Consider the following 27,054-nt stretch of genomic DNA (forward strand, 5'->3'; position numbering starts at 1 on the left):
GTATGCTTAAAACTAACTGTACTTCAAGCTGACCTCAAAAACAGTAATCTTCCTGCCTCAGGCTCCTGAGATCTGGGATTACAGGTGTGTGCCACCACACCTGGCAAGAGGCTGGAGCATGGCTGGCAAGTGTTAAGAGTGCTAAATGTTCTTATACCTGGGTTGGATTTGGTTTCCAATACCCACAAGGCAGTTTATGATCATGCATAACTCAGTTCCAGGGACTTGGTATCCTCTTCCCATCTGCCTCAGCACCAGGCACACAAGCAGTGTACTTACATGTCTACAGGTAAAACACTCAAACACATAAGATAAAAAGAAATACTTCTTTGAAGACAAAAGTCTTAGAAACTGCCAAAGAAAATGCTAAAGTTGCATACATAAATAAGAATAACAGGCTTTCTATTAGGAACTACACAAAGTATTTCTGTAACTGTTTCATAACCTATTACAGAGATAAAGAAGGGTATTTTATGGCAAAAAAAAAAAAACAAACCCAAATTCCTCATAAAAGGCATAAAACACTAAATAGGCATACACACCCAAAAACAGAGCTTCAAAATACATGAATCAAGAAGTGAAAGAGAAACATATCCATTTATTTTATTCAATCACTAATCAATCAAAATGTCAGGATGAATACTTGAAGTGTTAAAAAAAAAAAAACACTCAAGTAATTTGACCTAATTATCACTTTTAGAAGTTTCTACTCAAACATTGTTCTTAGCACACGTTAAAACATTCACCGCCGCAGTCCATTTTCTATGCCTTCTCATAAATGTCAAAAACTTAAAAAAAAAAAAAAAAAGGATGTCTTACAGTGCATGTTCTTGGAACACAACAGAATTAAATTAGAGCCCTGTAAAAGAAAATATCTGGAAATTTAAGTAAATATTTAGAAAATAGACAGAAAACTCCACAATGCAAATTTTTATATCTTATAATTCAATGTAAATAAACAGACAACAGAAGGAAAAATCTGAAAACAAAGAAACTCAAGATTAAATGTATGTTCACACACAAGCCTACTCTCTCCTTTTCAATGCCTATTCTTAACCCTAAATTAAAACCTTTTCATATGCTGGAGAGGTGGCTGGTAGAGCAGCTGTCTAACATGAGCAAGGGGCTAGGTTTAATCCCCAGCACTATAAATAAATACTCTTTTCTAAACGCCAACTTTCTTTTAATAAAGAAGGGGGGTTGAATTTTTCACAAACATTTCCAGAAAGAAAATAAGACCTGCACTAACCTGATACAAAAATATAGAATAGGAGCTGGGGGGATGGCTCAGCGGCTAAGTACATGCTCTGAATCATGAGGACTCGTGTTCAAAACCCAGCACCTATGGAGTGAGCCTAGCCATCACAAAGTAATAAGTAGGATTTTGAGGAAGCTTGCTGCCTTCTCAAGGGAGCCACAGGATCAGGGGAAGAGACCCTGCCTCAAATGAATAGATAGAAACTGACGAAGGAGGCCAGCTGATGGCCTTTTCTGGACTCTGATTAGGTACACAGGCATACACAACCACACATACACCTTTAAAAAAAAAAAACTTAAAAAAAAAAATCTCTACCAGCCAAGGTCTTTTATAAACACAAAAGAAGCCAGCTGGTAGCAGCATACAGTTTTAGTCACGACACCCAGGAGGCAGAGGGAGGGGGAATCTCTGAGTTCAAGGCCAGCCTGGTTGACAGAGCTAGCTACAGGACACTCAGAGTTACAGAAAAACCCTGTCTCAAATATAAAAAAAAAAAAGAAAGAAAGAAAAGAAAACAACAACAAAAAAGATAAAATCTGGGGGGAGAAACTGGGAGGGGCAACTGAACTGCGGTCAGGATGTAATATATGAAAAGAATAAAATTAGAACTCAATAAACACAAAAGAAAAATGTTAACAAATTTTAAAAATCAATCCAGTAATATACAAAAATAAAAGGAATTACCTCAAAAACTCATGTTTAGTGGTTTCAATGTTCTAATATTAATGTACCTACAAACACACTGAGACATTCAAAAAGACAAAAATAGCTCAATAAATTAAAAACCAAACCAAACAAACAAAACAGCTAACAAAACTCTACCACCCATTCACGATAAGTAAGGAATGATCAACAGGAGCTGGTAAAAGGGCTGAAGGTGTTCTACCTATGGTCAGAAATAAGAGAAGAATGTTAGTTCTCACCATCTCTAGTCAACACTGCACTGGTTAGTCAACAAAATAAAAAACGCAAAAAGAAACAAACAAATTAAAGGGAGAGAACAATAACCTTTACCATATAAAGGATGATCTACACAGAATATCTGAAGGAATCTAAAACATCTAATAGCACCAAGTTTACAGAAGGACAAATTACAAAATCTTACATAGGTGTCAAGTGTTCTTCTGTGTTATTAGCAACAAACTGTTATAAACTAACACTAACATTTTAAAAAAGATTAAATAACTGAAATAACTAGGTATCAGGCCTTTGCATTGAAAACCACAAAACACTTGAGTTTTTGTGAGTACTAGACCTATAAGATAGGATAAACATACTGAAATTTGTATAGCTAAAGAAGATAAACAAGAAAGAGGACCCTGGGTAAGATGATCAACCCTCACTTAGAAAGACAAATGGGATGGACATTGGATGTAGGAGAAAACAAGTAACAGGACAGGAGCCTACCACTGAGGGCCTCTGAAAGAATCTACCTAGCAGTGTATCAAAGCAGATACTGAGACTCATAACCAAACCTTCGGCAGAGTACAGGGAATCATATGAAAGAAGGGGAAGTTAGTATGACCTGGAGAGGACAGGAGCTCCACAAGGACCAAATATATCTGGGCACAGGGGTCTTTTGTGAGACTGTATCTCCAACCAAGGACCATGTATGGATATAACCTAGAACCACTGCTTGGAATGTAGCCCATGGTAGCTCAGTATCCAAGTGTGTTCTCTAGTAAGGGGAACAGGGACTATTTCTGACAAGAAGTCAATGGCTGGCTCTTTGCCCTCTCCCCCTCCCCTGCCCACCTGAGAGAGGAGCAACCCTGCTAGGCCACAGAGGAGGACTTTGCAGCCAGTCCTGAAGGTACCTGATAAGCTAGGGTCAGATGGAAGGGGAGGAGGACCTCCCCTATCAGTGGACTTGGAAAGGGGCAGAGAGGAGATGAAGGATGGAGGGTGGGATTGGGAGGGAATGGGGGAGCAGGATACAGCTGGGATAAACTGTAACTAATATTAAAAAAATAAAAATTTAATTTAAAAAAAGAAAAAGAAAACTACAAAACACTGTTGAGAAAGACCTTGAAAGAAGACTTAAATAGAAAAAGATACCATTTGGAAGACTCAGTATCATGGATCCACAGTGTAAAAGCACTCATAATCAAAATTCCATCAGTCATTATGTAGTGACTGATGAGCCAATACTAAACCACAAAGAGAAAAATAGAAAGGACCAGAGCAGAGCAAATGATTCTGAAATTAAATGGCAAAGCTGGGAAGTAATATTGTTTTGTCGTTGTTGTTTGTCTGTTTTCTTGTTTTTGAGACAGAGTCTCACTATGTAGCCCTGGCTATCCTGGAACTTATTCTATAGACCAGGCTGTCCTCAAACTCACAGAGATCCACCTGCCTCTGCCTACTGAGTACTAAAGATTAAAGGCCACTATACCCAGCTAATATTACTTGTTTCCATAGTTACTATAAAGCTACAATAATCAAGATAGTGCAGCATTATCATAAGAATAACAAATCAACAGAATAGAACAAAATCCAGAACAGGCCCATAGATAATAGTGTGTTAATTTTTATCAAAAACATCAAAATAATTCAACAAGAGAAAATGGTCTTCTTAAAAGTTGCTAGAAAAATACGGTAACCATATTCAAGGAAACAAGCTATTACCTTTATCTTACACTATATACAAAAAGAACTCAAAAGTGATTGCAAACATAAATCTGACAGTTCAAAAATGTCCTACGGTATGAGGCAAGAAACCATTTTTAAAACTGTTGTACACAATCCCCATGAAAACCTCTATTTTCTATACAGAATTAGAAGGAAAATTCCTAATCTGAGGCTCTAAAGTCTGCATATGTATCTTTAAAACATTTCCCATCTAATAAATATTTCAGTAACTCCTAAGCAAGTCTTAATTCACATAAAAAAAAATCCCAGAAATGTGGCTGTGAATAGACCCTCTACCCTGTGAGCCAGCCTTATGGAGGAAGCAGCAGACCACTGACTGTAACCGAAATAAGACTCAAATTGTAACAGCAGAAGTCACACTCTTAGCCATCAATCACTAAGATAAATGGACAAGAGAATGACTACCTTCCTCCATTTTGAAACACAACACATGGGAAATTTTAAATTCAAAGACTTACAGACCATTACATAGGGTTTATGTTTCAAATGAGAATTGGACTTTATTATCAGCCCACTGCATGTAAGAAATTTTCAGAGTGGAGGACACTTTGCTTCAGTTGGAATAACAAGCACTTCCTCTTGTTTCTTAGACCAACAACTATCATAGAATGGGTTGTTCTGGAGTCAGATTATAAAAAAAAATTATTAATGTACAGCCAGAAGAAAGTGATATGCCTGTAACATAAAAATCAATTCTTTCTGCCATTGGATTACTTAAAACACATACACCTTAGGACTATTAAACAGCAAAGTATTCCCTTTAAGACAGGGTCTCATTAAGTAGACAATTCTGGCAAGGATCTTATGATCCTCTTGCCTCAGCTTCCCTAGTGGTAGAATTGAGGTGTGTCACTATGCCCAGCAGCAAAAGTATTCTTGAAATGACAAAGAAAATAAAAAACAAAAACAATTTGAAAAAAAAAAAAAAAAAGCCCACAATTAACATACTTTCCCCAAGATTTTACTGTAAATGTTGGGAACAAACCCTATTAATCCATTACTATTTCAAAATTACTTACTTTTAAATAATCTAGTATTAACATAATTTGTTTCTTCTACCTTAAATAAAAATTCAGATGAGGTTTTACTGATGAAAATATCTGAGGACTATACATCTTACTAGCTTACTAAGTAGTAAGTACTTCCCTAGGCCGATATGATCAAAATAATTTAGTCCATACCTTTGTAAATTTGAGTTTATGAAGGCAACAACTTCAAAGCCACATAAAATAATCAATCCTCTAAAAAGCCCAAGATGTATTCTCTTTTTCTCTTTGACGTTCACTTCTGAGGCATGGCTAAAATTCCTTTGAATTTTTACTTGAAAATCTTCCCGTAGATTATTTAATCCATGTCCCTTAGCCTTATTTTGTTTTTATTTTTTTTCTACTTATTATCACAGAAAAATGGAATGTTTAATAAAAACTTGTATTTTCAAATAAAAATATATTATTAACATTTTACACAGAAGTACATGAGTTGAAAAATTTAAGGTTATCTTAGAAAGGCCAGATAAAATAAGAAAACTTAATATGTTCAATATTATGCATTTCAGTGAAGTCTTACACATTTCTGAAATTGATCTAAACTAATCCCTCAGATAAACTCTAAAATTATTACCATCCAAGGTCACAAAAATAACTTAATTTTTAGGAAATGTTTCACTATGATTACATTCTATAACATGGTAAAAGAAAAAATATCTTACTAAACATCAGTTGCTCTTACATTTGATGCAGAAAATTCTTCTTTGTTCTTTTTCTACAGATGCAATTCCTTAAAAAGAAAAGGATAAAGAAAGGAGCTAGGTTATTATTCTTGACTCTCAGAGAATTAAACAGACATATTGTTATTACAAAATTCTAATACTTGATACCATTCTTGTAGATAGCTCCAAAAATACTTGCTGAATGATGCAAAGTTCAATTGGCAAAAGGCATTTGTTTTATTTAGCTAATAAAACGCCAGCCAATAAAGTGTGTCTAATGTCACACCCATTTTTTCAGGAAATATTGCTTAAATACTCAGAAATAACTCTAGCATGTGATTCAAAACTGGCTCCTAGTCCTATTTTCTTATTCTCTATCATATGGCATCTTTATACTAACTGCACTGTATATACAGCCTATTGAACTCATTAACTGCAGTGTAAAAAAAACAAACTAGTTTAATGGAGTCTGAATAGTTGTATTTGTTTTTAAAAGGAAAACACACTAGAGGCAAAGACTGAATCATCCTAAAATGTCTGTGTTTCAATACAAGATGCATACCTATACTTTCACCAGCAAACTTCTAGAGTGGAAAAACAAACAAACAAAAAAACAGGATCTATACGGACAGAAGTGAATAGAAAATATTGCTTTCAGTAATTCAGCTCAGCTGAAAAAAAAAAAAAACAACACCCAGTTTTTGTTTTTGTTTTTTTTTTTTAGGTGCATGAAGAACATCTTGGTCCTGACATTTGCACCTGGAGAAAGTAGCAAGGCATCTGAGTGAAAAAGGAAAGATGGTTAAACCATACCACACTTCACACCTCAACAAACCAGGATCAACACTGTAGTGTTAATATTAAAATATTAGGTAATTCAACTAATCCCCAAGTAAATCTACTTCATCTAATGAAAATGGATCATGTCTCTGAAGAAATCAAGTGTTAAGAATCTAATCCAGCAGTTTTAATTGTTGTGAGTTCATGATTTTTGTTTCTATTATGAAAAAGACACATCCATTAAAGGAAGCACACAAACTGCCAAGTACTGTTTTTATATTTGCAAATTAAATCAAACATTCAGACATTAAAAGACACACAAAGAAGCCTCTTTTTCCTAGCAAAGGTAATGAGAAGCTTGTTTTCTTTTTTTTTTTTTTTAAAGAAAAGTTGGGCCTTTAACCTAATATATTAAAATATAGAAAATAAAAAAGATTTCTCAAATTTATTCCAGTAACTTAGAGTGATATTTCTATGGGTCCACCATCTAAAGAGTTATTTTTAGTGTCTGCTTTGGGTGTCACAGTGGAGATAAAAGTTTAGCAGCTTCTGTTATGGTAAGTAAGTGACTAAAATTTAATACATCATGGTACATATATAAAAATTTGCTCTTCAATTTTATAGAAAATCTATTATTCATGTTTTAGTCATACTTCTCAAATAATTTCTAAAGGCAGTATTAAAAATCAAGTTTTTATAATGATTTTACAATGATCTATAATGAAACATACTATCAAAAACTAACTTCAAATTTTAATTTAGTACTGTAGACAGTTATCATGAAATATCTAACTGAAAGTCAGGCGGTGATGGCAGAAGCCTTTAATCCTAGCACTTGGGAGACAGAGGCAGAAAGATCTCTGAATGTGATGACAGCCTAGCCTACAAAGTGAGTTCCAAGACAGCCAGAACTGCACAGAGAAACCCTGTCTCAAAATAAATAAATAAATAACAACAAAAAAAATTAACTAAATCCCCAAAACTCACTGCCACAACTAGCTGAGAATAACCTGCACCTCTGTAATTGCTAGCCCTATCTCCCTCTACTGACCACTTACCTATATTGTCCATAACTGGGACTACAAACATTGCCTACATTATCAAAGCTCTGTAACTTTACACTTTTACCCCTTCCAGGAAATGACCTTCCCCTTTGTCTCGTATAGGGATCAAATAAATATATGGTTCAATGATACCATCAGTCAGACCAATTCCAGAAAACCTTACAATTATCATAAATTCAAATGAGCAAAAGTTTTTAAAATTTTGCAAGTATAAATCTCTACTATTATACTATACATGAATTTTTTTAAAGATCTTTGCACACCACTCATTTTTATATCTTTAGTGGCAAGTCAGTATCAACATTCAAGTCTAAACATTCAGAATATGTTTAATGGAACTCTAACGTATTCCACATATTTTCTAAGTTCTAGAGATAAATCTCTATTTTTTTTCTCACCTCGAAGAACTTATATCCTAGTGGAAAAGAGCTTAATGCAAGATAAATAAGGAATAAATATGGTAGGTTAATGGAAAACCCTTAAGAAAACAGCAACAGGGAAAGAAGGGCTGTTGGAGGGAAGGGGTTGAAATTGCAAGGCCTAATACAACAACTGCAACACAGTAAGTGTTACTAACTAAAAAGAGGCCAAAAAAGTCATTAGTGTCCTATTTTTACCCTCAAGAGGAAATGAAATACTAAAGAATCAACTGCTAAAGTCAAACAACTAGTAAAGTAGTGACACCAAAATGTACATTCAAGGATCATTTCAATTGCCATGTAATAACCACACTTCAATCAATGCCCTAGCTGAATAAACAAGTGAAAAAATTTAAACTATGTAAGACAATATAGGCTAATGACATGACTGGAAATGAGACTACAATATACTAAGAAATAAATACGTGATGTCTGTTCTTTGTTCCTGGCTCTCAGGCTAAAGCTTCACTTCTTGGAATCTCTGGAGTGATAATGAGATGACTTGGGGTGACTAGTCACCTAAAACAGACCAAATCATGATTAAAATAATCATAAAAATACAATTTGATTTCTCCCATTTTACCAACATTTGAGTAGTAAAAGGCTCAAGATAAGTTAGTCACCAAACAGCTAAAGATGTACTAAATCATACCTAAGTAATGTAATCCTCTAAAACCCCAAAGGATAGATCACTAGACACACGGGGGTCTGGAGGACAGCATGTCCAGAGCTCCCTGTGCTATCCACATACCTTGATCTGTTCTTTCTGCAACAGTCTTCATAACACCCTTCACAGACTAGCACCCAATTCAAATATTCAAAACTCAGACATTTTAGGTACTAATAGGACTCCAGAAGCAGAAAATTCCACACCTATTCTCAGATAACAGGTTGAATTAATAATATGGGTATAGTCAAAATACTGTAGATATTTATGTAAAATTGTATATAAGATATCAAACATAACTGACTTCTATGCTCAGAATGATATCTCATTCCCCAAGATACTGCCTTACATTCACACAAGTATCATGAAATCTTTAAAAATCTAAGATCTGAAATACTTGATAAAAAAAATATTCAACATGTACAACAGGTAAACAAAAAGTACCCCCTGAGTTCTACGGGTTGCTCTAGCAAAGCAATCAAATCTGGTAGCCCATGCCAGCCGTTCAGCAATAGAGACCACAGCTGGGAATGGTGGTGCGCACCTTTAATCCCAGCATTTGGGAGGCAGAGGCAGGAAGGTCCCTTTGAGTTCAAGCCTGGTCTACAAGGTCCCTGGACAATCAGAGCTCTGTTACACAGGGAAACCCATATATATATATATATATATATATATATATATATATATATATATACAGAGAGAGAGAGAGAAAGATAGAGAGAGAGGGAGAGAAGGAAAGAAAAGAAAAAGGGAGGAGGCAGGAGAGAGAGCACACAACCTGGAATTTGCAGCAAGCATCTAAAGTGAGGCTTAAATAGGAGTGAGCCTGCAACAGGGTAGAGCAGAGTATCAGAAATAAAATTAATTAGGTCATCCATCTGGTTTCCACTAGAAAAAGAAATTTCAGGAGAGAAACTATTACCAGAAATAAATTGACATTTCATAATACTCAGTGTCAACTTTTCAGAAATAAAAAATAATTACAAATGTTTATGAAGCCAGTAAAGAATTTCAACAGGAAGCAAACAAAAAGTAGATAAATCACAATTATACTTCAAGATTCAAAACCTCCTAACAACAGTAAATTAGTAGATCAAACACTCAAGAAAGACATGTAACTATGAGTAATACTATAAACATGCAACCAAGAGGAGACATGGTTAAAGACATTGAACCATGTAAAGACATGTAACCATGAGTAATACTATAAACCAACTTTGATTAACTGACTACTACAACCAACTACATTAAAAAAAATCAAATGTGCATTTCTCTTGGTACATTCAACACAAATATGTACAGGACTATAAATGTATATGAACTGAACTCACACAGAAAATGTTTTCTGACTAAAAATTAAAATAAAGATTAATAATAAAGCCACTTGAAATTTTCCAAATGAGTATACATAGTTCTAAAAAATATACAAGTCAAAGAGTCATAAGAAAAATTTAAAATATACTGAACTAAGTGATAACTAAACTATCAGATTATAAAGTAAAGACACTTAGAAATTTACAACTCCTGTGTGCTAATGTTTCAAAAGTTACTATTAGTATTCTAAATTATTGCTATAAACAAGAAAAACAACATATTAAAGCAGAACTAAAAAAAATGGTAACAGTGGAAACTGCTAGAGTAAAAAAAAAAAAAGACAAATACATGTCAAGTGAATAACATAAAGGTGACTGGTTCTTTGATAACTCCTAGCTCTATTAGTTAAGAAGCACAGATTACTATTAGTTTTTGTTGGTTTTTTTTTTAAAGCATATAGCTACAAATTCTTCAAACATGAAAAGTATACTAGGACAACTTAGTGCCAATAAATTTGACAACTTAAATGAAGCAGAGAAAATTCCTTGAATACCAAACAAACTATATTAACCTCAAGTCCAATAAAAAAAATTAAAATCATAATCAGAAGGCTTTACAATAGAGAAAATTCCAGATCCAAATAGGCCCAGTAAATTCATTAGTTAATTCTTTAAACATCTAAATATTTCATGTCATTATTATACAATTCCTCTTAGGAAATGGCTCTTTGATATATTGAAGACCAATATAAATAACTCTCTATAAAATGAAGCAAAGAAACACAAGAAAAAAAACTATATACTAATATTACTGATGTGTACTTATGCAAAGTTTCATTACAAAACTATCAGGGCAAATCTATCAGTATATGACAAAGGAACATAATACAAGTGAGGTTTGTCTCAAGGACACAAGGCTGGTCCAGTAGTCAAAAAAAAAAATCCATTCACTCAATTTTGGTGAATTCATTAAAAGCTATGTATTCACAACAAAACGCCCACTCACAATGCGGAGGAGTGAAAATCTCAGCAAACTAGAGATACAGTGGTAACTTCATCAATCCAGAAAGGGCACCTACAGAAAACCTACAACTTACCATCCTTGATGGGATAAGAAGGACTTCCCTCTTTAAGATTAGCAACAAAGCAGTGATGTCTGCTCCCATCATTTCTAGTCACCATTTTGTGGGGGTCCTAACCACTGCAATAGTGCAAAGAAAACACAACCAGACTGTAAAATAGCTACTCTGCACACCTGACAATGTATACAGAGAATAGTAAAAGATAAAATGGCTAAAACTAAAACACAAATCTTGTATCAGCAGGACATAAGACCAAAACTAATTGCATTTTTATATATTAATAATAGCAAATATAAAATTTAAAATTGTTTAACATTTCTTTTTATTATTTTTAATTATACGTATGTGTCTGGCATCTATCAGCCACCCATTATGGGTGCTGGGAACACAACTATAGTGTGTACTCTTAACCATCTTTCCAGCCTCAAAACTTAAAAAATTTTAAATGTCATTTATTTTGGCCTCAAAAGCATAACATAAAGACAAACTTAACACATGTTTAAGACTAACATTGTAAATACTAAAAAATGCTAAAAGAGACTAAGGAAGTTCTAAAATAAATGGAGATGCCATGTTCATTCACCTGAACACTAAAAACAGTTATGACACAGATTCTCCCCAAATTACCTACAGATTCAATGTAGTTGCAATTAAAATCCCAACAAAAATTCTTGTAAAAACTAACATGGTTGGTTTGGTGATGGCGCATGCCTTTAATCCTAGTACTCGGCAGGCAGAGGCAGGTGAATCTCTGGGAGTTCAAGGCCAGACTGGTCTACAGAGTAAGTTCTAGGACAGCCAGGGCTACACAGAGAAACACTGTCTCTAAGAAAAATAAAAATAAAAACTGGCATGGTACCAAGCACAGTGGTATGCACCTATAATCACAGCACTTGGGAGGCAGGAGAAGGAGGAGGATTTCTGTGAGCTCAAGGCCAGCAAAGGTAAAAAAGTGGCCTTGTTTCAAAAACAAATGACATGGCAGTTCAAAGCTGATAATACATGCTACAGTTTAAACGCAGAATGCCCCCAAAGGCTCACGTGTTTAAAATGCAGAATGTCCCCACACGCTCACATGTTTGAACATTTGGTGCCCAGTTGGTGGCACTGTCTTAAACATAGTTGTGGGACATTTGAATAAGGCCTAACAGGAGGAAGTGGGTATCTGGGGGTTGGGCTCTGAGGTTTATAGCCACATTTCCAGTCCTGTCTCTCCTTCCTGATGTCCCCAGAAGGGAGCAAGCAGCCTTACACTCTTTTAACACCATAGCTAAAAATCACTCTTGCCACCACTCCTTCAATACCACCGGACAACAAACCATGAGCCAAAACAAATCCTTCCTCCTCTATGTTGCTTTTGCCAGTTACTAGGTCAGAGCTAAAAATAACACAGCCACTAAAACAATTTCACAAATAAACAAAGAAAGGAGGACTGACTCTAAGACAATGTAATACAACGTACTCTTGTAATTAAACACCCACACCCCAAATCAGTAGAAAATAGTGAATGTAGAAAGACAAACAGACACACACACACACACAGGTTCATCTGATCTTCTACACAAGTACCAGGGAAAGAAAAATCTCAGCAACAAATGATACTGGGACAAAGAGACTAATAATAACATTAATTGCCATTTACTGACATTGACTCAAATGAACAATAGGCTTATATATAACAGGTAGACAATAAAACTTCCAAAATTAACACAGGACAAAAACTCTACTAACTCAGGGGGCCAGTGAGATGGCTTGACAGGTAAAGGCTCTTTACTGTGAAGCTTGACAATGTTAATCCAATAATGAGAAGCATAAGGTAGACAGAGAAAACCAACTCCTGAAAGCTGCCCAATCATCCAGAGCGTACATGTGCATGTGTGTGTGTGTGTGTGTGTGTGTGTGTAAAGAAAAAGCATATATATTTCACACACCTTAAATTTTTTTTTAAATTCTGCTAAAAGGCATGTTTGTCAGATAGTGTACAAAAACCAGGTACCCTGAATAAAAACACTGACAAAGATAAGTAAACCAAAATCCAAACCTGCTCTTTGAAAGAAATCATGAAAACAAAAAATCTGTAATACAACGGAGAAATTTAAAAAAAAAAAAAAAAAAAGCTTTTTGTTGGGAACTGTTGTTGTTTCTTGTTTGTTAGGAGGCTTGCAGGGCCTCACAATGTGGCCCAAGCTTGCCTCGAATTGGCAATCCACCTACCTCTGCTTCCAAAGCTCTAGAATTACAAGTGTGTACCAAACCCAGTCTATGATGAAAATATAAAGATTTCTTACATAAAAACACAAAGAAACCAAATTAAAATAGGCCAAGGGTTTGAAGAGACATTCCCCAAAGACATGAATAAAGCCAATAAGTAAATAAAAAATGTTAAATATTATTAATCATTAAGGACATGCAATTTTCAGATATAGCATGATGCACAGATATACTCATTAAAGTAGTTCAGCTTAAAATACTGACAATACATGTTGGTGAAAATAATGGGAAAACCAGAACTTGAACTCATTGCTGATGAGATGCTAAAACCACATAAGTCCATTGGAAACAGTTGTATGACCAGAAATCCTACTTGTTGGTATCTTCCCATGAAAATGAAAACATACAACTGCATAAAGACTTGTGCTCATTCAAATGTGCAGGTTCTGTTTATAATTCAGCCTCAAATTTGAAACAACCAAAATAGCCATCAAAAGTGAATGCAGAAAATGCAACTGAAACAAAATGGAACATATCAAATGAATAAATTGAAAGAAGTCTGATGAGGGTAGAAGGAGGCAGGTAACTTGGAGAAATGTCTAATCTGTGGCATCAAGGCATACCAGAACTATGAATGTGGCCCAACTCATTGGGAGATGACATGCAAATGATTAGACAGCCCCACAGGAGTACATACTATATTTCACCTAAAACTCAAGAAGTTTGAGCTATCAACAAAGAACACACATGATCCACAAGTGACACATCATGAAAGCCATTCAACTCTGAAAAGCTTTTTAAAAAAATTAAGAAAAGAAAAGGATCTGCATGATAAGATATGGTCTAGGAAAAGAGATCAAGAAGACAGTAGAATAGAGGGAGAAAAAGATAATTAGCCTGCCTATGCCTTCTACTTCCATAATACATGTATCTATTTCTATCAAACAAGAAAAGAGCCTCAACTATGTTGTGTAAAAAGTTGCCCTAAGCACTAATTCTTTAATAAACAAAGCTTTACCAATATAAAAGGGCAAGCATTAGTGTCATTATTCATTATGAGCATGTTAAAGAAGACTCACTAGTTCCAATTTAATTTCCTCACAGTAAGAACAAAATCCAATACTCAATATGCAGGCCTCTGTGTGAATACCTACAATCTGGTCTCAAGCTCTTTCTACCTTGCACTGTTTCTGAAAAGTCCTCCATTCTAACCAAAACGTGTACTATCTACACCTCTGAATTCTAATTTTGACTCTCTTACTCAAAATCTTTCTATGCAAAATACCTTTGTATGTGTTTAATTAAAAAAAAAAGGCTTTCCTTCCAGCTCAAATATCAATATCTCATGAAACATTCCCTATCACCTGCACACCCCTCCTTCCTGCACTCCGTGATCCATCATTGTGTCTAAGAATTACAATGACATTTATCAAAAAAACATGGTAATTAAAAGAGTTTACCCTTCCTAAGTCACTACCTCCTAGTAGCAGAAAACTATATCATTTATGTTTCTATTATAAATCAACACTATAAAAATAAGTTAGGGCAGCAGAAAGGGGTAAAGAATAGAGCCCATGAAAGGAGATGAGGTTGGGAGAACAAAATCAAAACAAACTGCCTTGGAGAGCTTCAGATGTCAGCCAAAATAAAAGAAGTTTGGTCAAGGGTTCAATAAAACTATTAATTTTGGCAAGTGTTCATCCAAATGAACAATAAGAAATAAATCCAGGATGTACCTTTTCCAGTAGACTCGGATCTGGTACTAAGTAAGCACTAGAGCTGGATTCTACTGTGCAGTACATGTCCACAGAGTCCACAAAGGATGTGTTCAAACTGCAGAAGAAATGGGGAACACATCTAACAAGAATGCCTGTTCAGTGCGCAGATAGCCAGAATACCTGCTTAATACTTATGGAAACCTTAGAAAAAGAAATCAAAGATTTTAAGTGAAGTTCCAATGACCAGTATATGGGATTACATATTGATTACATTTAAATAGCATTCAAAAACAGGTAAATACCTCTTAAACAACAAAAGGTTTTAATTTGCGTTATAAAATGGAAGCAACATACAATGGTCTAGACCAATAAAACTGAGAAAAAAGGGGAGGGACAGTAATAACTTGATTTTCAAGGAATTAACATGAGTAGTTACCTTTTCAGAAAAGGCTACAGAAAAGATTGAGATCAGAATAAAAAGTACCACAGGGAGCTCTCAGCTGAATACAGATAGAGTGGGTCCTATAACTCACATATTAATAAAAGCAAGGCATTCTCAAGTATGGACATAAGCCTTTAAATGAACAGGATTTCCTGCTTTTTAGGAAAAAAAAACATTATGAAATAACAATAATTCAGAACTAGCATGCATATGAGAAAGAGACAAGAATATTTAGTTTTCATTTGTTTATTTCTCCTCCAAAACATTCTAAAGCCTCTAGTTAGCTCATGAGTGGAAGGTGAAGTCCACAGTATCTCCCTAACTAAAAGCTTTACAGCAACTGACAGAATAAACCAATGGATCCTCTACCTGAAGTGGAGATTTCAGAGTGCAATGATGGTAGTATAACTTACTCTAAAATATTCTATTTAATTTTTTTTAATGGAAAGGAAAGCCACACACCATAACTTGAAGACACAGAATGTGTCTGCAGAACATATGTGAATAAAGATAGTATAACCAAAACCTTGCACTTGATTTCTGGAGCTGTTACACACTGGACTCTAACACAAGGCTTTGTGGGAAAGAGGCTAAGCAAAGGAGCCTGAGGTTTATTCTGAAAAAAAACATCCAAAACACAGAAGCCACTTGAAATCTGAAAATACTGGAATAGTGTCTGGGAAGATTAGAACACATCAGGAAAAATTCCAAAATCCTGGTATTATAAAGGAACAGGAGTCACTTAAGAATCTAGATGCCATATAAGAGGAAACTGAAACACAGCTCCCAAAGGGACAAGGGCAAAAATGTAGGGGAAAAAGTGTCACTGGCAGTTGTATAATAAAACAAAATAGAAAATGAAAAAATTTGTAGTTGTAAAAGTCAAAAGAGAATCATAAAGCTGAGATTCCTACAATCCTTCTCCAACCATTAAAACAGACAAGCAAAAAAAAAAATTTAAGAATCCTTAATATAACAGAACAGTTTCACCCAGACAGTAGAGGAAATTATTAGCCTATGAGCACTGCACATTCCCCCAAAACATGAAAAATTTTAAAGTGAAGTCCTGAAAAATCAGAAAACAAAATTTGATATACAACAAATGGGAAATACCTTCTCAACCCAAAACAATCACCTCAGAGAAGGAAAAAGTGACTACAGCATGGCTACAAAACAGAACTTGAGATATGTAAACAAGCCACCCTGAATCAGAAATCTAAAATTAATCTAAAATTAAAAACAAGTAAATAAAAATCAAGGAGATAGTTGAATTTTGGCTGAAAATATGGAAGAAATGTAAATCATTACAGAAGTGCAGCACAAATAACAAAATATAAAAGGGAAAACTGACTCAACAGAGTTACAACAGTTCACCACACTTTTTTTTTTTTTTTTTTGAGGCAGGGTTTCTCTGTGTTTTCGATAGATGTCCTGGAACTCATTCTGTAGACTAGGCTGGCCTGGAACGCAGAGATCTGCCTGCCCCTGCCTCTGCCTCTGCCTCCTGAGTGCTGAGATTAAAGGTACCACACCACCCCTGGTCCATCACCACTGACATCTTATGAGACAAACCTATCCATTTCTAGTGTTATTTCATCTGATTTCTGTAATTCTCCTACCATTTCATAATAACTAACAAGCCACAATACTTGGGGCATTCATTCACATGGACAAATTATTTTCATTGTAAAGTGCCAGACTTAATATGTACTTATGCACTACTTAATCAAGCATTAGTGAAATTACATTATTTATCCTTTCTTTTGATGTGTCACTGGCAAAGTTTCATGAGTGTTACTTTCCTAACCTCTCTGATCCTATGAACCTATATAGTTCTTTCATAGGAACACAGATGCTGTGTTACAAAACTGTATATGTGTATATATGGGAGTCAGTACACACACTTATTTTTAGCACCATCTGCTGAAGAAGGAAGGGAAAGAGAGAGAAGAACAAAGGAAAATTTAAAAAAGGAAGGGAGGGAGAAAAGAAGGGAGGAAATTCACTCTAGTAAACATCTGTCACTATCATTTGGGTTGTTTTTTATTTGTTTGTTTTTGGTTTTTGTTTGTTTATTTGAGACAGGGTTTCTCTGTTGCAATCATGAAACTCATTCTGTAGACCAGGCCCCAAACTCACAGAGATTTACCTCCCAGTACCTTCCCAGTACTGGGATTAAAGGTGTGCACCACTACTTCTCAGCAGGGTCTGGGTTTTTAAATGCCATCCTCTAAAACAAGAAATCAAGGAAGAATCTCTAGAAAAGATGATTCTAGGGTTGAGATGGGGAAATGAGGAGATGGAGGGATAGATGGATGGAGGGACCTGACAATGGGTGGGTAGGTAAGTACAGATAAATAATGAACCTTGGTTTTCTTGTAAAGAATGTTCAGAAAGGATGGGGGGGGCGGCCCATGTCAGAAGGACACAGGAACAGAAGCAGGAGCTTTTTAATGGTCAAACCATAACAATCTAAGCGACATGGTCTATAGTAACATCAGACTATAACCTACAAAATAACATGAGTGTCTTTGAGTCTGAACTGATAAAAATGAATCAACATGTACGTAAAGGACAAGGAATGCCTTTCATTACAGAAGACTGTCAGTAAACGGTGAAGGGTCAAAGAAACTATGAAATCACCAGCAGGTAAATTCCATGGTGGTAAGTAGTGCTATAAGTCCCACTGTTATATGCTAAAATAAATGGATGAGAGTGTGAAGAGGTACCAGAAAATTGGCAGAGCCTCAAAATATCTCCCTGAAGATATATATCAATTATAAAGAGAAAAATCTCTGATTCACAGAGAAGACAGCAGGCACTACCTTAATTAAAGGAGCAGATTAACATCAGTTATAAGACACTGACATTATATACTCCGAATAGAAAACATACCTCCTTATAGAATACCAATACTTCAGTGATACTGCAAAAACACATCAAATCCCCAATCTGAGGGAAGCACCAGTTAAACCTATGCAGCAAGCAGGGCAACAGTGCTCCTTAAAAGCATCGAAGTCTTAAGGACAAGGAGAGAATGAACAGAGGAGAGTTAAAGAGATTAAAGAGACAGGACAAACAAATGCAGTGGAGTAGTATCCTAGGACAGAAAAAACTTATTACAAGACAGATTAATAAAACTTAATAATTTAATGGCACCATATCACTATTATATTCCTGGTTTTTATAGTTCCACATATGTTTTTATAAGATATCCAACATTAGAGGCAGCTGCATGACACACAAACTCTACACTGTTTTTCCAGTTTTTTATTTTTCCCTAACATTATTCCACAGCCTAACTAAGGTTGTCTTCTATTGGGGAATAAAAAAAATACTAATTTTTTATATTACTAAAAAATACATTAGTTGCCAGACGTGGTAGCACACACATGTAATCACAGCATTCAGGGAAGCAGAGGCAGGCAGATCTCTGTGAGTTCCAGGCGAGCCTGGTGTACAAAGCAAGTCCAGGACAGCCAAGGCTACACAGAGAAACACTGTCTCAGGAAAAAAAAAAAGAAAGAAAGAAAAAGTCTAATTTATACAAAAACTAACTAAATAAAATAATTCCTATAACAATTCAAAATGATCTGTCAATGACACAATACCCCATCTCATTTTGTTCCAATTAGCAACCAATTTATTATACTCAAAGGAATAAAAGAATAAACACAATATTGCAGAGTTTAGTGCCATAAGCTATCTGGTATAATATATGTCATTTTAGAAGATCAAGTTAAAATACTGATTATAAATAATGATTAGGAAATACTGGATTCCACTGATCCATTACATTATTAACCTCATTTCAAATTTTTAATTAAAATATAATTACATCATTTCCCCCACTTCCCTTTCCTCCCATCAATGCCTCTCATTTCCCCTCCCTTCAATGCCTCCAATTCCTCTCAAATTCATGGCTTCTTTTTTATTATTGTGCACAAAATATACACATGTAAACATATAAAATATTTACCTCATCATTTGTAAATCTGTTTCATGGTTTTTAGCCACTATCTAACATCAATTTTAATAACTAGAGCAATTTAGCTACTACTGGCTAGCCTTTGTTCGGAGAAAAGTGTTATTGGAAGGGGTGTTTTGTTTTCACTTAAGAAGACAATACTGAAAATACAGCATTTAAAAAATTTCACTTCTATTTTACAAAGCCAAACACTGAATACCTTGAGATTTTAAAACAGGTTTCTTACCTTAGGGCAGACACATCCTCAATATATATTTTTTAATAGATAAGTCCTCTCACTTCCCTAATCACTTCTTATCTTCTTTTCTCTTCATCTTCTAACACCCATTAGAGGGCAAAATTCCCAAGCCCTGTCATTCCCAAGATGTATTGCACTTCTGGTAGTAAAGTCATACATTACACTCTCTGTCTACATTCTTGCAGGGCATATATGAAATCTGCTCTTCCTTCTGCACTATCAGTTAACATTCCTTCCACAATTGCCAAACACATGAATTTTATCATACCTCCACCACTGTTTCTTTAGTATTATTATTTAATATATTTCTTCAATCCTTTCTCCACTACTGTTATCCAAGCTACTGTGTCCTTTTCCAATTTAAGCCTTCTAATCATTCTGACTACCAAACTCAATCATTCCAAATGTTGAAATAATTCTCCACATGTCCACACCAGAGCATGTCACCATCACTCCCACCCTCCAGTGCTGGGAATGAAGCCTAGGCATTTGCACATACTGGCACAGAGTTCTAGTCCAGTCCCACAAGCATGATTTTGTTGACCAATTCTTCCCAGGCTTAAGATACTTCAATTTTCATGGGATAAAATACAAATACCTTAACGAAGCTTAACAGTTTCCATAACCTGGTCCCAATTTAACCTTAGCTTCCACTACTGTTTGGTCCTGATCCTCTCTTTCACTTTGTTTCTTTAAAGCAATCTGAGCTCTTGTCCTCCACACAGGCCTAGTCAACACTATCTCCCTCTTGACAAATCTAAGTCCCAGTCATATTTTTTGTTTTGTTTTTCTTGAAAGGTGGTGTGTCTGTATTTAAAAGATTCACAATGGATGGGGCCTGTGACATTTCCCCCTTCGTTCAAGTTTTAGGAATGTACAAATTACAATATACCAACATAAACTCAACATTATTTATCTTGACAAGTTAAAATGGCCCTAAAACAAATCAATTCTGAAGTATCTACTGCCCAGTTCTTGGTTTCTTTATACTTAAAAGTGAGAAAGGAGAGATGCAGCTAAAATGATGGCTCAGCACTGTCTGCTCTACCAGAGACCCTAGTTCAATTCCTAGTACTCACATAACGGCTCACAATTGTCCGTAACTTCAGTTCCAGGGAGTCCCAGGTTCCCTTCTGGCCTCTGCAGGCACCAGGCACACAAGTGACAGAAAGAAATTCATTAAGATAAAACACTCATACACATAATTTTTAATAAAAATAACCATGTTATGGCATTCTAGAATAACAGCAAGAAAATCCTAAGATTAGCCCAGACTATCTTATTCTTCTACAAAATAAGGAACTGATTCAAAAATAAAAGAGAACATATCAAAACAAGCAATGAGTTAAGCCAAAAAGTTAACACTGACCAAATGTGGGTTAATCTGAAACATTTTTCAAAATGAGTAAGGACAACAATAGAGAATAACCTGTGTGACTAAAAAAGAACCTATGAATTCATATTATATCAATGAAACAGCTGAGCAAGAAAATCCCTTTACAATAGAAATACCCACTAAATAATGTAAAAAAGAAAAAAAAAGAAAAAAGAAAAGAAAAAAGTGATAGAAAAACAACCATTTGCACACAGTGTGCCTCCTTGACTCAAGCAGAATCATCAATAAACACCAAAGACATTACCTGAACATTCTGAGGTAAACTGAAACAAGGTTATACACAGAAACCCTGTCTGGAAAAACAAAACAAAACAAAAAACCTGAAATACACTTCAAGAACAACAAAGGACATGGCGACACCTTTTATAATGGAAGAAACTAGCAGGTAAAACTTTCACTGAAGTATCAAAGTAAACAGCACCAGCATCATCTGGCTGACATCAAACTACCTCCAGATGTGATGAAGCACATGTCATCACTTACCATGGGATTATGCCAGAAGAACATTACCTGAGTGTAATTACCAAGAAGCAAAAGAACAAATCTTAACTGACAGACAACTCTACCAAAACAAAGGCCTCACCTCTTTAAAACTACTCATGTTAAAGAAAAAACAAAATGGTTGAAGAACTTTCAGATTTAAACAATGCAAGAGCTATGACAATGCAACACATCATAATTAAAGGGGCTTATTAAAAAATATTTCTAGCACAACTGGAGACTATTTGAGTCTGAATTATATCAAATAATAGTATCAAGATTAAATTTCTTACAGCCACCATACGATGATTATGGAAGAAGAATGTGTCCTGGTTATTAAGAGGTACCAGACGAATCATTCAGGAGGAAAGGATCACAAGCTGCATAACTTACTCTCAAACGATTCACTAATAAAAATAATGGAAAGAAGAGGAAGAAAAAGGGGGGCAAAAAAAAAAAGAGAAAAAGGAGAGCTACACCAGGTTCCTGATATCAAAGAACATGTATGTTAATAGCATATGTTTCTTATGTAGTTTTCTTGTTAACAATGTTTACACACAATCATGTAGCATTTCCAACCATTACTATACAGGTACCTGTAGGTTTGGTATTAAGCTGTGTTTCAGATCTTAACCAAACAAACATGTATTTCCTGACATCCCCCAGAAGATGGAATCAGGGAGCTTAAAAGTGTAAGTAAAGTAATAATGTTTCTAAAACCTGTGGTCATTTTGCAAGCTAACAAAACAGAAAGTGGCAAACCAAATGTGGCAAATGTTGACAACTGACCAACATTAGGTGACAGGTGTATGCGAGAGGGGGAAGTGTTTTCCAAAATAATTTTTCTAAGTCTTCTCTCAACACTAAAATCTTACATTGGAAAAGTAAGCCATTTCTTAAAGGAAAATAATAATAATAACCTTAACTACTAGCTTCTTCACTCCCTTTCATAATCCATGTGAACAAATCTACCAACATTAACAAAAGTATCAAAACAAACAGTAGTACCCAATTTGTAAAAGCTCATTTTTCTATCAACTGTTTAACATGGAGAATGATTTTCACTGTTACAAATGACCAGTAGGTTCCTAGTATTTGCCACAGTTTCAAACTTTTCCTTAACAAAACAAGTGAAATGGTAGTGTATTTCTTGAATGTTGTGTTAAATTGGAGAGTTTCTGAAACAGTATGTGAAACTAGCTGGATAAACTGAAGGGAATGGGAAAAGGGAGAATTTGTGTTAGTAAGGAATCATAAGATTATCATTTCAAAACAGGAATAAACACACCCTTCAGACACCAGGGCTACCATCACCCTATGAGAAGGCAAACTGACGCCCAGGAAATGCCACTAAACCTCAAGAGCGCTCAAATTCCTTTATAATATTGATGAAAATAGACTAATAACAGAGTAAATGCATGTTACGGTTTATGATCTAGAAAGTAAAATTTTCTTCAACTTTAACATTTCCTCAGAATTCATTCCTTATCAATAGCCTGGTGGATACAGACCATAAGTGAGTAGGATCAGTTACAATAACCCAAAATGAGATTTATTCTGCAAATAATGTATGTATCTAGGGCTTTGGAAAGCATACCAAGAACAGGAGAGAAAACTCATCAAGAGAGATTAAAACTGAAATCACAGATGAGATAACATTTGAACTAGGACTTAAAGGATAAGTAGTTCAGTAATTCTATGAACAAGGGAGCATTTCAATCACTGGAGAAAACGAGAACAAAGATACAGAAACACTCATTCCAATACTCAGTATCTTCCAAGTGCAGGCAGAGTACTATTAATGACTGACAAGACCTCGCTGCTTTTGCAAAGTTCATATTCAGATAATGGAGAAAGACCATGAAAACTGAACAAATCAACTACGCAAATTTAGAAGTGTCTTAAAGGAAATACTCCATGTCTGAGTGTCCTGGTTAGTTTTTTTTTGCTTTGTTTTTGTTTTCTTGGCAGCAGGGAGGGGGCAGGGTGGGTGTCAATTTGACACTGAAAAGAGAACCTCAATTGAGAAACCGCCTCCATCAGATTGTCCTATGGGAAAATCTTTTAAGTTAATGTTGATGTAGGAGAGCCAGCCCCTACAGATGATGCCACTCCTGGACAAGTGTGCCAGTGTTGCAGAAGAAAGCAGGCTGGGCCAGGTAGGGGTGCGCATGCTTTTAATCCCAGCACTTGGGAGACAGAGGCAGGTGGATCTCTGTGAGTTCCAGGCCATCTGGTCTACAGAGAGAGCAAGCTCCAGCCAGAGCTGTTCCACAGAAAAACCCTGCCTCAGAAAAACAAACAAACAAACAAGAGCAGGCTGAGCAAGCCACGGATAGAAAGTCAGTAAGCAGCATTCCTTCAGAGTTTCTGTTTCAGTTCCTGCCTGGAGTTCCAAGCACCTGAGGAATGAAGGCTGGAGGATCATCCACAAGGATGAACTCAAAGTCATCCTCGGGGCTGGAGAGATGGCTCAGCGGTTAAGAACACTGTCTGCTCTTCCAAAGGACCCACGTGGCATCTCACAACTGTCTGTAATGCCCATTCCAAGGGATCTGACACCTTCATACTAATGTATATAAAATAAAGTGAAATAAATAAATAAATAAATGGATGGATAAATAAATAAATAAGTCATCCTCAGTTACAGAGCAAGTTCAAGACCAACCTAGGCTTGCCTCAAAAATGAGGGAGCAGGTGTGAAGATGGGAGCACTCAGGAGGCTACTGGAGTAGAAGGCAATGACAGAATGAAGAAGCAAAGAGACTAGAAGATGTACTGAAGATAAATCATGAAGTACAAATTTGAGAATTAAAATATTGTATTTCTGGTTTGAACAAAGTAATATACTAAGGTAGGGAAGACTGGCAGAAATACAAGATCATGGAAGGAAAAGGAAGAAGAGGAAGAGGAAGAAGAAAACAAAGAGGAGAAAAAGAAGAGGAGAAAAATAGTGGTGAGGAAAATATAGCTCTATTTTAAACCTATTATGTTTAAGATTCTAAAGGGTGTCTACTTAGACGGCAAGCTCAGGAGAATTCTAAGCTAGAAAGCTAAAAAGGAGGAGTCATCACCTTGAAAACACATGGCTATTTCAGTGAAGAGCACACAGCTGGTCTATGCTAAAGGCAGAGAAACCAAAGGTTAATGGCTGGCAGTGTGTCTGGAAAGACTGAAATGAAACGATCTTATGAGGTGAGCCATTGACAAACAACTGCAGATGCAGTAGCAGAAAAGTAATAGTACAGGAAAAATTCCTGTGTACTATGCAATCAGTCATTCTACTATACTCACATCTAACTGAATCCCCTCAACAACTCACTGGAGTCAATGTTACGAACCGTTTTACACAATGAACACCAGCCTCAGAGAGAGGATTTCTCAAAGAACACTAAGTAGGGTGGTTATTTTCACTTAACAGTTTCTTTTTAGAGGGCAATCTCTTAACTTTGCTTTACAGCCCCTCTACTGATCTTTCCTATGCCTTCAAAGGTTTTGTTTCTGTTTTTGGTTTCAAGCAAACTGGCATGTAGGGCTGAAAATGGCTCAGTTGTTAAATGTACGTATTGCTCTTGTGGAGAACCTACCTGTTCCTGTCCCCAGCATCCACATGGTGGCCTACAATCATCCTTAACACCAATTCCAGAGGATCCGACACCCTCTTCAACCTCTGAGCATCAAGATACATGCGGTATACACACATATGCAGGCAAAAAACACAATTTTTTTAAAAAAAGAGAACTGGCATATTGGTCTGAATTTTAGAAATACAATTCTAATCTTACATAGTAAATAAACTTCTGGGAGTAAGGACCAAAGGTGAGACAGGCAAATACAGCATTATGCAATGCCAGCCAGATGGAATACCTTGTTTTTAGTAAGCCCAAGTTACAAGTTATCTTACAAGGTCAAATAGAAAGTAGCTCTTTGCTCCAAGAGACACAAAGAGTCATATCCCAAACAAACTCCTGTCAAACTGCATAACTGCATATGTATGCTGCTAGTCACAAAAACAAGGGAAAAGACCAGCTCATTAACACAAACTTGCCATCCATTACTGAAAACATTTCTCAAAGCATAAAACTTTTCCAGATTTTTTTTTAATCCACAAAGTCTGTATTCCTGCTTAGAAAATAAAACTAACATTAATTCAAAACAGCCTTTAAAAGATATACTTGTTTTGGAGGGCTGGATGTGGCTGTGGTATGGAGAGCATCTGCCTCACAAGTGGTATGCTGGGTTTGATCCTCAAACGCTTAAGAAAAAAATATGCCTCGTCTGATATCTGTTAAAGGTGTATTCACCTTTTTAGAAAGTGCTCTCTGGTTTCTGCATCAAGTGTTAACTAATGCTGGTAAACTACCTACCACCATACAACACTTGTGTAAATATGGTATTCCACCTCTCATACACAGTCTAATGTTTTAAACTTAGATACGTGTGATTTACCTTCAGTTACTATTAATACACTGCATATTGAAATTAAATGTGATATTATCAGTTAGATTCAGTTAATACAAATGTTGCTAAAAATCTATAAAATTATAAATAAGGTAATGCCAGTACAGATCCTATGCTATAACATAAGACTTTCGAATTAACAAATGAGCTTATGCTATTTAATTATAGTAAACTGGAAGAGGGTGCATTTATCATATGGTACACAGATTACGTAAACACAGATGAAGTCTTTTAGTTTCACAGACCAGGCAAAACAAAGTATGAAAAAATTATACATTACTTACTAATGAAAAGCTTTTTCAAGTATATTTATTCCGGGTAGGTTGAACAATTTTTTTTTCTAATTTCAAATGTTAAAGACCACATCTTGAAAAGAACTCTCATAACACAAGACGTAACTCAGTGAGGAACTGGAAGGTTACTGAAACTCAAATCTAATTCTAAAAAGAATGGGGGAGAATAAGACTAAAAGCAAGTCACAGTCAAAGATCAAAAATTTAAAGTAAAACAGTCAAGTAAACATTTTATGTGATATCTGAGAGAGAACTGACACTAGCACTGGGGTATTTTATCAAAATAGACACATGAGCATTCTCCGGTACAAAGTCCTTTGTGTCTCAAACACTAAGCATTCTCACACGAGCATACATACATACCTGTCATACGAAAAGACACATGAAAGCAAGCAAGGAAGGAGGGACACTGGGTAACATGCATTTTTGAACATCAAGGCTCAAGCAGTAAGCTATGAACTCATCTCATTTAAATTCTAATGCCATAGGACAAGTGGCACAATTCTTTTCCATTTTTCTGATATTATTTCACTAATTTTTCAGCAGTAAAGTTAGCATCTAAATCAAGATCTAACTAAAACAAAATTAAACAGCCTTCCTTTGCAAATCTCTGATGCCCTTGTCTACCCTAAACCTTGCATGCCCTTATCTACCCTAAAATTTCACTCAATTTCCCTATTTACTTTTCTTAAACTGGAGAAGGCATTCACTTCTTAGTTTATGAAGACCACATTTACAAATCTTTTTAATCTTGGAAAAAAGGCAATAGTGATCATTTTCAATACACAAAACAGTATTCTCATTGCCCTTCACTGATAAAAAGCTTACACTAGACTTTGTAACATTCCTATGAACCTTGAGCTTATCTTTAAAGGGGGAGCATG

The 27,054-nt window shown here is 35.5% G+C and overlaps 1 protein-coding gene across 10 annotated transcripts in view; it reads right to left on the bottom strand.

Moving 5' to 3' along the window:
- Positions 1 to 27,054, bottom strand: part of Mef2a (myocyte enhancer factor 2A) — a 126,907-nt gene that overhangs the window by 96,983 nt on the left and 2,870 nt on the right. For 6 of the 10 annotated variants that reach the window (XM_060367308.1, XM_060367304.1, XM_060367309.1 and 3 more), the window contains exon 2: positions 5,639 to 5,686. The exons of 1 other annotated variant lie outside the window; for it this stretch is intronic. The gene's annotated coding sequence lies outside the window, so the exon portion shown is untranslated. Of the gene's footprint in view, positions 1 to 5,618; positions 5,687 to 27,054 lie in introns of all 10 variants that reach the window. 3 more of the 10 variants (XM_021651005.2, XM_060367306.1, XM_021651004.2) reach the window with 1 other exon arrangement.

This window comes from Meriones unguiculatus, chromosome 14, assembly GCF_030254825.1.
Source record: "Meriones unguiculatus strain TT.TT164.6M chromosome 14, Bangor_MerUng_6.1, whole genome shotgun sequence".
Lineage (NCBI taxonomy): Eukaryota > Metazoa > Chordata > Mammalia > Rodentia > Muridae > Meriones > Meriones unguiculatus.